The 13,615-nt window shown below is 41.2% G+C and overlaps 1 long non-coding RNA gene across 3 annotated transcripts in view; it reads right to left on the reverse strand.

Annotated features, from left to right (window-relative positions):
• Nucleotides 1-13,615, reverse strand: part of LOC134557726 (uncharacterized) — a 199,608-nt gene that overhangs the window by 145,461 nt on the left and 40,532 nt on the right. For all 3 annotated transcript variants that reach the window (XR_010082152.1, XR_010082153.1, XR_010082151.1), the window contains one exon: nucleotides 6,929-7,096. This is a non-coding gene — a long non-coding RNA (uncharacterized LOC134557726). The remainder of the gene's footprint in view (nucleotides 1-6,928; nucleotides 7,097-13,615) is intronic.

Here is a 13,615-nt window from a genome sequence, read left to right on the forward strand (position 1 = left end):
AGATAAATAGTTTGGGGTGGGGGGGAAATCTTCCACTGTAAATCATACTAACCAAACACTGCTGGGCCAAGTTCCCTACCCTCTGCTCCAGTGAGATACTGTTAGTTCAACAGGGAGTCTGATTATTGGACAAAATTTAGGAGGTAAAAATTAAGACAACATAACTGTGGTCCTCTAAGAAATTATTCTGTTCTTATTTCCTTGCCTCTCTTTTTCTTGGCACCGGGGGACTTTGGGTCAGAGCTAAACAGCTTATGAACTCATTTCCTAAAATTTTCAGTTTCCCAAAAGCTTGCTTTCCTTGGATTATTTTTAATTCAGTCAATTTGTAACACATATTCAGACTGTATCCTCCACAATATTTTATGATAAATCCCATTCAATTTCATATGTATGGTTGCAAGCTTTATTGCTTAACAAACATTTCATCTACTCTCCCATAATTTATATCTGAATGGGTTTATTATAGACATTGCATTTCATTCATTGTGCAGTTAATACTGCAACATGCTGCCTGTTTTCTGTATGGCCGCTCTACCATTATGTGCTTTCACTACAATTGAATTTTTCCTTGGGAGCTTTATGAAATGGTTTATGAATATGTAATACAAATTGTATTAACAAGGCAAATGTACTTTTTATTCCTTTTGTGAGCATTTCCAGTCAATGACTAGTAAGAGAACAAGCGTAGTAGCACATCTCCCTCAATTCCTATTCACCAAGGCTACCCATGCAATATTATTTTTAAAAGGCTCATCACTTCAAAAAAACAAAGATGTTTAAAAATCTTGGTTGGTGCTGCAGTCTCTCCCTGGAAAAGAACACAAGAAAGATTTCTGACATGACTTCTCTCTTTGTGGGGACTTCTCTCTTTCTGTTCAGGTAAAAAGATATTTGGCAGATGCTATCTTGAAAAGGCACCCCCCTCTATCACCTCCATTTCAGGCAGTCCATTGCCTTGATTACCATCGTGTGTTTGTTCTTCATTAGCACCCACAAACACCAATCCTGTTGCATCACAGGATTTAATTTGCATATCAAAACAGAGGCAATCTTTGCCTAGAGCTGTGATTGACCACACACATCGAGTGAGAGGAGCAGTGGAAATGAACCAAGAATGGGAGGAAGAACAGAGTCAGAGAGAGTTGCAGCATACACAGCATTTCCTGTGGGTTCAACAACTGCTGGAGGGACTGTGTCATGTGAAGAGGAGGTATAGATGATGTTAAATGGCCACAAAAATTTTAAGAGAGCTCCTGGAATGACAGTCAACACATATACTTTGAAAAAAACCCCAGCAAGGTGTTTCTTTACCTAAATTAGTTTCTTTCTATTTGGTAGAAAGCCATTTGCACACCTAGAAATGAAGGTGGGCCCTTGGCTTTTGAGAACAGGTGAAGCTTCCATACAAAGGGAAGTAGAGGCTTATTTTACATCACAGCCTCAAGTGCCACCACAAGGCCCTTAAAAACCTCACAGGGGGATTTGCTAATGCCTTTACCTGCTCACAGCTTTCTAAATCTTCAGATCCAGCCCTGATTTGAGAACATTTAAAACCCTGATAAGAACTCCTATTAAAAACCCCATCCTTCCTCTCACCATCCTGGCCAGCCCACTTTCTAGAACAAAACTGTGTCCAGGCACTGGCTGATGACTGATGGTTGGCCATATGTTCTTACTTACAGTGCAGGGGATTAATTCCTCAGTGACATGATGGGAAGGCTGGAGTCTCCAGCAGGAAATAATGTGGTACTGACAGAAAAATAAAGGAAATGGAAAAAGTCTGAATATGTTTCAGCTCAGCTGTACAGATTACAAGAAGGGACAGTGCAAAAAAAGATTGCTGCTGGAATTCTGATTCTTTTGAAGTTTGCCCATGGGCTCAGCAATGTCTGTACTATGTATACTGGGAGGAAAGCAATGCTTAATAGGGTTGGTTTCCTCCCAGTATTAGATATAACAGAAATACAGCAAGGTGGATTACAGACTAAGGTTTGGCTGGCTTCTGCTTTCAGAACCCCTGACATATGCTTGGAATAAAATCCCCTGGTGTCATTCTAGATCTCTGGAGTTAGCCTGGATTTGCAGGGAAACCATCAAGAACGAAGAGCAAGTAAAAGTAGAAGAAGGGACTCTCACATTTCATGAAACTCAGGCACTTGTGGAAGCATTCCTATTTTAGGAAAGAGCCCTGCTTCTAAAGAAGGGATCTTCTGATCTGCCTTGCATATGCAAAGTGGGGTTCAGCACTGAAACACTCAAGCAGAGCATCTTGTGTTTTTCTAGATTAGATCGTGGAAGGGCTCAGAATCAGCAGCGTGCATTGCTGAGCCATACCCACTCCTTATTAAATTCCTCCAATGACAATTTTACTGGTGTTTTATATTAGTGTTAACAAAGGACCTGAATAAGATGTAAGAAATGTTATATTTTAAATAAAAGTCCAGGTAATGTACCACTGGGGACCTCAGGATCAAATGAGCTTTTATATTTTTATGTAGAATGTAATCACTTTTTTCATTATTGTGGTTGCTGCATTACTGTTATTAAAGAGTTTATTACCCTGTGGGGGATACTGCTCATTGGAATTACGTGCTTGCAGCCCAGCAGTGTGGCTTCAACCCTTAATTCATGATACAGCCACAGGACAACAAAATGTCAGTACCCTGGGACTGGTGTGACACACTGGGTACCCAGGAGAATCCTGCTTGCACCAGGCAGTCAGAGACACATGCAGCTGGAACTGGAAAATCATTGTTATATGATCACCTGATTTGCAGGCCTTTAGTGCATGCTGGGTTTCTAGTAGTCTTCCAGGGAAACTGGCCAAAATAGAGCATGCAGGGAGAGGGCAAATTGGCAAAAAAAAAAAAAAAAAAAAAAAGGCAAGATATTACAAGAAATGGAAAATTACCTAACGGGCCACTTATCCCTATTCAAACTTTGGAAAACCTTAGAACTTTTCCCTAGGCTGCAACACAGCTCTCATTTATTACCAAGGTGACCTTCACCCCTCTCCTGACAGCACTGTGCTTTCATCAGAAGTATTTTTTGGAGAGAGCTGATTTATTAGAAGACCCACTGAAGCCCCACTTTAGAAGGATTCCCACTGATTTCTACCAGCAAGCACCACAGTGAACGTGACAGACAAAAGGGACCTACTGGGGTGCACTGGCTCCTCACACATCAAACACCTCCTCCTCTGCCTCAGCTGCAGCCTGCACTCCTGAGACTGTCACAGAGGAGGGTGGTTCATTCCACTAGGCTGGGGTTTCTACACCTCCCACAGTCCCAGGGCAATCACACAGTTAAATGTACATATCCAAGAAAACAAACATTACATTATTACTGCAGTCTCCTCCTTGGGACTCCTGTGATGTCTGAGCATGGGTGGTGCCTTCCCTCAGAGTCTGGCTTGTTTTGGAGGGGGGCAGATATTTACACGTGATATATTAACACTGGAATGAAAAACATCTAAAGACAAGTCTGTTAAGTGTGTCCATCTCATTACTGAGGCAAGGAAGGAATCTCTTCGAGGAAGTTGGACAGGAATGTTTCCTCCAACCATCTTAAGGAATGCAAGTGATCCACACTGACAGAATAAATAGGCCTCTCTCCTTCATCTCATAACTAGAAGAATCACCTTGCTTAATTTTCTATGACAAACTGTTAAATAAATACCTGTCCTGAGCACAGGAGGAAATGATTCCTCAGTTCCACGTGCAGTGGTTCCCCTGTTCCCATGTCATGGCTGAATCAGTGGTCCTGAGCATACAAAATCCACATATATCATTACAACACAGGAAAACTGGATATCCTGGGACATATTTACTCATGAGGGCAAGATCTGGGGTATCACCATTTATGAAATCTGCCTTTCAAAAAGTGGACCTTGGATTTCAATGTCTAATTAGCGCACATGCACAAACTGAACTCAGCCTTTATGCAGCCCCACAGGCAGGAGCCACTCCCTGTCCTTGCACACCATTCACACATCACACATCCTGCAGCTCATAAACCCTGTCACACGTTAATGAGATCCAAATAACACAGAGTCTACAAAGTACTAACATCTGTAGTTAGACTATTTAGCTTAAGTCATAAGGATTAACAATCCCCACGGCTCTAGGAATACCCTAATCATGCACAGGAATCACAGAATTGTGGTCATCTCACACTGCCTGGCTGACCAAGGCATTTTAATTTTCTTTTGGGATAGATATTGGATCTTACAGACCACTGGTCTGTTGCCTTATAAAATTAAAGAATTCTGTAGCCCCTATATTATCTCTGTCCCCCTTCTTTTTTTTTTTTTTTGTATGTAAGAGGTAAGAAAATAATGCTGTAATGTGAAAATGTGAAAATGTGATAATGTGATAATGTGATAATGTGAAAAATTTTAGCATTAAAAAGAAAAAGTAAAAAGCTATCTCAAGACCAAGGAGAAAAACTCCTGGACAAAGCTTTAGTCTTCATTAATGACTGTTCCACAACCTTGTTTAACACAATCCTGTGAGTAGGAGATAACCTAACAAATCCAAGCATATCTGCAAATGAAATGTTGGAAATCGATTACAAAATGTCTTCAACTAGTTTGTAATAAAACAAACAAACAAACAAAACAACCAAACAAAACCAACCCCAAAACAAACAAACAACAAACAAAAAGCCACCTAAAATTCTGGATGAACAGGTTGCAGAATTCCCTTTTTTTCCTGGATATTTTAAAAGATTATTATAAATCTGATAATGAAACAGCACTTTTTAAACCCCCCACTGTCATATTGCATTTCCAATGCATGTATATATGTGCTCTGAGTTTAATAGATAGATTATTTTATCACCATTTTTTTAAGGAACAAGAAGAGATGATAAGATTCCTTTCACTGACTTCTCCAGGCTTCCATAGATCACCCAAGAGAGCGCCACAGAAGAACAGCATTTCAATAATCTCTACTTTGAGTAATAGTTTGAACATAAAAGATTACTGTGCTGAAGGCAGCCAGTGGACATATTTCATACTATCACGGTAGCTTTCTTTCTTATCACTTTATTCCATGATATCATCTCCCCTGGAAAAATAAGACTGTATGATATTTCTGTCTCCTGGAGTTGAGAGGATCGTGATGATTCTATCTGGTTTAATACACCACAGTGCCCTTACATCAGTTTTCCAGGAAAATACAGAAAATCTGAGGAAGAATTTCAAGGAAACAAGCCCACATACAATGTTTGTTCCGTGTATGTTTGGCTTTCTCCTTTCCTACAGACTCCACCACTGCCAGAGCGTGGTCTAACCCCTTCCACAGAAAGAATAATCGTAAATCTGCATGAAGTTCATGATGATTAGTTTCTCTTGGAGCCGGGCCAAGGAATAAGCCTTTCTCCAATACAGGCTTCACAAGCTGGCTCTGTCAAGAATTCATTTATTAATCCTTTCGATCAAGCCTGGATTAAGTCATCCAGGGGCCCTAATGACATCGAGTAACTCTGTGCCTTGAGGTTCACCCCCAGGTGAAAAATCTCCAGAGCTGCAAGTGGAGGTTACCCTGAACATAGTCCAAGTTTATTTTTACTGCAGCCTAGGACACCTGTGCCAGGTTATCTGTGCACAGGCATCACTTCTGCCCTTGTGCTGAGTTTGAGGCCAGGACACACCACAGGCTGCAGGAATGTTTGAAAGGTGCAACGTGTTGGAAAGGATCATGTAACCAAGGAGGAGAAAATCAGGTCTAAGAAATCCAGTAGTGGACCCAAGAGTTTCTTTACTCCTACTCCTAAATTCTAAAAGTATAGCCATGAAAAGATCTTAGCAGCTACTCAATGTGTAAAAATCTACAGATTTACTTCCCAATGCATAGCACTATTTTTGCATCAAAGGCAATCATACTTTGATTCAGCTTCTACTTCCTATAAGCTGTATTAAAACTCTGTCACTCCATTTCCTAAATGTTCAGCTGAAAATTGGTTTCTTTGGCTTTTAGCCTCTATGAGTTTCACTGTTTAAATTCTTTGTCTTTCACTTTAAAATTCAGATTTAGAAGGTTGATATTCTACTTCAGAAGCAAGATTAAGCTAAAAAACTAATTTCCACCTTCTTCTATCTATTTGGCTGTTTCACTTCAAGAGAATTAGCAAGATTTTCCTGTGGCAAAAGTCCCACCTGGTCCGACTTGCCTGCAAGGTTAGTGTCTCCTCTCAAATGCAGTGGAGTTCAAAGCCATTCCTCTCCCCCTTCCCTCCACATCCCCCTCTCCAATCCAGGCAAGATTTGTTGCAAACATTTCACAGAGCTCCAGCGTTGTGTGAACTCTTGCAGAATTATTGTTGTTCCAGGAGTGTCCTGGGGGATTTTCAGAGCTGCTGTGAGACAGTGATATCCCTTGTGGAGGACTAATAGACTGTCACTGTTTCCACTGGGAACAATGAAGGTCAGACATGCCAGCTAACCTGTGTTAACACATAACTTCCTCGCTCTGCTCAGGAACAGCTCTGAAAATAACACCGTGCCCAGATCCCCCTGCTTGCCCTCTCGCTGGGATCACATGGAATCAGCCCCAATCATGCAGGCTTTGCTTCAGCCCAGCCCCTGGTGAATGCACTCAACAGCCCCACAGGGGCTGCTGCTGCAGTCCCCCTGTCACAAAGGGCCAGAGGATGGCCAGGGACATGCAGGGCAGGAGGAAAGGCTGCCTGCTCAAAGTGTCTGTCCCAGCAGCTCAGCCCTGAGCCCTCCTCTCATCCTGCAGCACACCCCGGCCACTGCCCCCTGAGCTCCTGCTTTTATAACCTTAGCAACTAACCCTGTTCATTCATTTTAACTCCTTCTTTACAAAGTCCTCTAAAAACTGTTGTTTGGGTTGTTTGTTTGTTTTGTTTTTTCTGATTAAGGCACCCCCTCATTTTGGTTTTTGAGTTTGTTTTTTACCTTTCATTTGGGGTTATTCCAGAAGAAACAGACTGTACATGTTCACAACACAGCAAAGAATGGTGGCTGAGTTCTGTCCCCTCTGCATTTTGAAACTGGGATTCTGCTGAACAGCAGCTGATTCAGGGGACACTCACCCAGCAGCCACTGACGTGCTTCTTCAATACTCTGTAAAAGATAAAGGGTTGGTTGACACCTATACTTGTAGGTGATAACCAAAGTTATATCTTAACACATCTGTAAGCATCTGTTGATCTTTCACTTCCCAAAACAAAAACTGCAGCAGCAAGTGAAAAGCTGGTGGGGGGAAAGGGGAGATTGAGAAGTTTCAACAGGAAAAACTGCAATTCATAAATATTATGACTACAAGGGAAAATGAACCACAGCTTGATCACACAACAAGAATAGCAATTAGGAACAATTGTTGAATTTAGTTTAGGTATGCAGCATACGTAGGTAAATACACTGAATGCTAATGGTTTTATAATAGTCTTATTAATTCACACACATAGTTAATGTTTAAGATAAACTCCCCATCTTCAGAGTAATTTATGCATCCCACTTTTATAGAATTCCAATTGAATGAATATGAACATAATCATTTTGCACAAATGTTCTCTAAGGAGTGTGCAGAGAGTCTGAGGCAATGCTGAGGCTCCCCACAGCTTTATTCATAATGGATCAGTCTATTCATTCCTTATTAATTTAATGGAGTACAACTGAGCAGTCTAGCAGCTTGAGCTTATGAGTGTTTCACAAATGGGGCTTTTTGCCTGTAATCGCTTAATCCTACTGGCTAGGCCTCATAAATTGAATAAAGGAGCGAACTAGGTTTTAATTAAGTCTAAGGAATGAGCTTGTCTGAAAGATACTTCAGCCTCTTAAGATCACAGTGGTGAAGTGTGTTTGTCCAGGAGCCTAGCAGGGGCAAGCATCCTGGGCTGCTCAGGTTAGAGACCAGTTGCTTTGATGTAAGGTATTTGCTAATACCATTTTTCCCTTTAATTAAAAATCCGTTCTCCACTGTCAGTACCATCCACGAGCACAAGTGAGAGAACTGCAGCAAACCCAACCTGTTCTGGAAAACAAAGAGGTTTGGGATTCATTCCTTCTAAGTCCATAAAGCAGCTCACACTAAAAAAAAAAAGCACACACTGACACCAACAAACAGGGAAAAAAACACAAGGCCCTATTAGTTTTGATACGCTCTCCCTCGTGGCTCAGTGCCCCTGGGTAAATACAGCTCAGGCAGATTCCATGAGGAAAAATGCAAAACTGGGAGCCAGGCCCTCATCCCTTTCAGGGTCCTGCACTTCTGGTCAGAGGTAGCAAAGTGACAGCTGCCACGTGTGTCACCCTGTGCCATGATTTGTCTCCTTGGATATCCAAGTACCAGCTCGGGGGACTGATTTGGTACTCACCTCTCACTATGCCTTGGCAGGACATGTGAATTAAAAAGTCTCCTTAGAGGCCCAGTCCTGTAAATATTTTCTAAGGAAAACAGAAAGATTGCATCTCTTCAAAAATGTATTTGCAGCCACTTTTTTTTTAAATTGAGCGGCTGGAGAAACAATTCTGTTGTAGGTGTGCAAACCTGCCTCTCACCCAGGGTAGAAATGAGGGGCATTCATATTCTTCCCTCCCCACAGTGGTCTCCAGAGAACAAACATTATCATTTTCTCTAGTGTTTTTGCCCAAATTATCTGTTGAGGACATATCCTGGGCAGCGAAGAATTCAAGATGCGTGGTGGTGTAAAAGCCTTTCCTGAGACTGCACTCAATTTTTCCCTCTTGTACCCTGGTGGGCTGTGTGGAGTATCTGTGCTGGATAAATCAGAGATGTTGGGCACTGAACTCAGTGCTCTCCTCTCTCTTGGGACCAGGGCTGGAATGTCAACTGCCCTGTGCACCATCAGAAAAAAAGCAGGCTTGGTAAAACATCTTCCAGGATGCAAGATTTTCTTTTTGTTCATGAAGATGAGAAACCACATTCTGGGAAATCCTAAATCAGGCGATTTTTTTGTCTGATTGTTTTGTCTGCTATATTGAACGGAAAGATGCACTGTTTCTATTATGACTTTACAGCTTATACTATGATTTTACAGGTGCCCAAAAGTCCTTGCTTACCTGGCTATGGTTTTCATACACCAGTGCAGCAGTACAGTGAAGTCCCAACAAAAATCAGACACTTTTTGCTGTCTATACACACAAATAACCAGAGATAGGTCCTGACCCCAGACAATCCAAAGCATCCCACCTAAGGGCGATATTTTAAAGAGATTTGGCATTCCTTTGTAATTTTACTTCCATCTTTGAAAATAAGAAATGGGAAAATGTGAGGTCGCTGAAAGGAAGGCTAATTTGCCTGGCTTTCCTTCTTGTGGGTTTTACTGAGTTATCCTGCTGCCCTTTAGTCATGTTTTGGTATTAACTTAGCTGCAGGCTTAAGTCATGCCAAAGGCAGGAAGGATATGAATTTTAATTAGACACCCATCTCTCACTGAATTCTCCCAGGCCCCTCTGAAAATCCAGACCCTAGAGCTGTCATGTATGTGGGCACGTTGTGTGTATCTGTGCACACACAAATCTGCATAAATAAATAAAGTGGCATGATTAGATTTTCAATCAGGCCTCCAATCTCGAGAAGCACCCCCGTTGCTCTCAACAAGAGTTGGTGCCTGCTGAGCTCGTGTGAAAAACCAGCCCAGCCCTCCAAATCCAGGGAACGCTGAGCTTTCTACACACACAGCTCCTGATCACAATTCAGTTTTAATTGCTTTAATAGAGCCTGATCTGGGGATGGGCAGAACAATGTGCCTTTCTAAATGGTTGGCTTTTCTGCTCAAACCCACTCCTGCTAAGCAGTGACAGTGTCAGGCATCCTGCCAGCCTGAGTGCTCTGAGGAGCAGCTCGCAGGCTGGGACAGGCTCTCAGGAAGCCTGCTGTACACTTCCTATGATGTTGAAATGGGGTGAAAAAGAAATAAAGTTAAACAAACACCAGAAGTCCATGCTAAAATGGAAATGCAAGCTGTATTTATTTAAAGGGTTGTTATGATTGCTTAATTACAGATCTTTAAAAACAAGTCCCTGGCTTTATTTTTTTTTTTTCCTCCTCTAAACAGCTTGTTTTTTGTGCACAGCTAGAAGGGCAGGCAAGGTTTATGTTGGGGATGATAGAGCTATTCTACTCAGCATTTTCAAAGCTGGTACCTATTCAGGATCTAAGACTATTTTCAGTTTTGATTAAATTATCCAAACTACTAAAAAAACTCCATTTTTAGTTATTCACACAAGTAACAAACAAGAGGACTCCGGGACATGAGTACATAAAGGAGTGAAGGCTCCTAGAAATGCTTCTGGGAGCATTTCTCATGGCAGTCAGCCTCACTGGAGAAAGTCTTCCCTGTCACAAAGGGCAGATTTACTTTGAAAAGAAAACAGAAACAAAGAATTGCAAAACCACAAAATCTGACAAAGGCAGAGACTGAAATGATATCCCATTCCCCTTAAAAAAAAAAAAAAAAAAAAAAAGAAAAAAAAAAAAAGGCTGGAGTGACTCACTAACATGCCAAAATGGACATTGGAATTTGCCTTTTGATTAACAAATCCCTCACTCCCAAGAAAATTGTCTCTGTAGCTGACTCCACCAACTCCTTGCCTACAACCAGCATCTTTCCTTTGTTTCCCCCATTACGGAGAGCCTTGGCTCACCACCAGAGCTCAACAACTGCAAAAAACCAGAGTACAGAGAAGATGGAACATTCCAGAGTGTGGGCAACTTAGTTTTGAAGAGGTCACTTGTATTCAGGTCAAAAGAATCCTTCTCTATCCTTATTTTCAATTTATGGAGCAATATTTTGACAGTACTTCTTTTAAATGGAAGGTGTCTCGTTTAACAAAATTATCTTGAAGGTTCCTTCCAACCCAAACAATTCTGTGATTCTATGATTCCATTAAATAATCAGAAATCTGCACATAATGACAAATGTCTCCTGAATAAAAGCATGGAGCTCTCTAAAATAAAAGCTGCTTAATCAAAGTACCAGTGATCTACTTTTTAAAATGGGTAATTCTCTCACATTTTAAACCAATGGCACTTAAAGGGGATAACATATAATAGAGTGCAGTGTTTTCCAAACTACTGCAATTTTTCAGGTGTCACTAACACAAATCTATTGACTGATTTATACTAATTACTTTAAAAAATGCTGCAGGGCAAATTACACATCCTCAGTCAATTTACAACAGAGACCATTCTGTAAGTGACAAGGTGTGCACCTACTTTTGAACAGCTGTCAGGCTGAAAAGAAAATAAATACTGAACTCAGAGAAAATATATAGAGAACGTGGCTAATCAAACACAGACTTCTCATCATACTGTTAATTGTTACTGTTAATGCATATTTCCTTTTTCATCATCCTGCAAAGGAAAAAGTCACCACAGGTATAAATATTAAATCTGCATGAGAATTAGTCCTGAAGTGTTAATTTGTATATTTCCTTGAAAAATATTTTTACAGTTTGTATGAACATGTAGCACTGATGACAGGACAGGTACCAGGGGAGGAAACCTCACAGGTAAGGGAAGAACAAAGGGTGCTCCCCTCCCTTCTGTGCCTCACAGGGGATGTTCTGGAACACACACAGGCAAATCTGATCCCTAACAAATCCCTGCTGCTGCTGGCATGATGTGCAGCCAGCTGGGATCACTGCTCTGGAAAAGAGATGGAACAATTAACAGCCCACAGTGACAGGGTCAGGATAGAGTCTAGATGGTTTTAAATGCATTTGAAGAAAATCTACTTTTCCAGGGAGGGGAAAAGACCAAAACCAGGTGACCATTGATTCCTCTGTCACGTACCTGTTGGAATCATCAGGACAGTAGGGCCCAGTGGTTTTTGGGAGAGGCTGGAGCCCAGTTCAGGCACCAGGCTGGCTGTCAGCACTGCCTGGGCTCCCACTCTGCTCACTGAGGTTCCCGTCTGCAATTGCACATCAGCAAATGGCAAAACCAGGTGGGACACAGGGGCTGACAGGCCAACAGTCTTTTTCACATTCCCACAATATGACAGAATATAAATACAATCAAAGCACGATTTGCATTAGCACCAGTGGTGAAAAATAGGATGCCAGCACTGTCTAGCACAACAGCTGTTCAGCATCTGAATGAAATACTGTATCCAGTATTCACCCATCTCATAACATCCTTTTTGTAAGTCTCAGAGGTCACCTAAACACATTTATTGACTTCATTATTTTTATATAGGGAGAAAAAATTGATGGTGCTACAGAGCTGAGAAAATAACTCACAATAAAATCTTTATTCAATATATTTCATCTTTTTTACTGTTGCTGCAACACAGTGAAATTCTTACATTTAACCATTATCTAAAAACACTATCTGAGAATTTCTGCAGTAAATTTTTTTATGCTACAAGATGTTCTTGGAAAGTTCAGAGTGAATGTTTACCATTACAACTGTGTTTATTATTCAGATAAACCATGCAGCACTCTTTCTGTTCTCCAACTGACTTATACAATTCAGAGTACAATGTGACTTGTGGATTTTACTGGTAAGTGTACATGGCAAATCCATGAACAGTTGGTTTGAGTGACTCAGATTCTAGGACTTGTCAATAATTAATTTCATGGGAAGCAAAATTAAAAGCAATTTGAAAGGATCACATCCCAAGTGTCCTATCCAGAGGAAACAGAGACTAGAAAATGTGGTAGCAATGCACAAATCAGAGGTTGATTAGTTGTACATAGTCTAAAATAAAACTCCCTGTGGCATTTTATATGAGAGCCTGGACATATTTGGTGGCCTTTTAAATTTTTAAAAATAAATATTTCATTTCACTGAGCAAACCATTTCATTCATATCCTGAGAGGGAGACAGCCAAATCTCCTCAGACACTATCAGTTACTCCTGATCCCTTGGCAAAAATCTGGTGACACCTTAGCTGATGAATGTATGAAAGGAGAGAATATAAATAATGTTCCTGGAACTGATACTTTTTGCATGAAAAGTGCAGCCTGTTGCACACTCAGGTAAGGTACATTATTAGGATTGTTCAGCACACAGTATCAATTCCTGCTGGTAGAGATGAGTACCAAATGCACAATATGCAGCTCTGAAGAGCTGATCTGCTTCAGGCAGCTCCACTTTGGATCTTATTTTGAAGCAGACTAAGGAACTGAGACAACCTCGAGTACAGTTATGTACCTCTCTGTAATGTTTATAGGGATGAGACTCTTCAGACTGAATGAGGTCTGAAATTTGCCTGAGAATTCTTTGCCCATTCTTAGTGAAACAAATCAAGCAGCAAGCGAAGCACGGAGCTGGTTATGAGCACAAAAATAACTCGAAGCCAGACCCCCACTGACTCACACAAAGGGATGGGTCATTGGCTGTGCAGGGTGCAAGGAGGAACAGCACAGATGCAAATTGCACTGGGGACAGGAGGATGCTGAGCTCTGTGTGTATGGACAAGTTTCATCCTTGAACTGCGCACAGGGGATTGCTCAGATGTCTGCTCAAAAGAATTCCAGTCACAAGCTCTGCACAAAAACGCCTCTTCTGTGATGGGGAGACAGGACACAACAATTTCCTAGGCCCTAAATGAAAATCCAAGTCTTACCCAAATGTCCTCTGATTTTCATGCATTTCTGACCACATTAAAT

Source organism: Prinia subflava, chromosome 13, assembly GCF_021018805.1.
Source record: "Prinia subflava isolate CZ2003 ecotype Zambia chromosome 13, Cam_Psub_1.2, whole genome shotgun sequence".
Taxonomy (NCBI): Eukaryota; Metazoa; Chordata; class Aves; order Passeriformes; family Cisticolidae; genus Prinia; species Prinia subflava.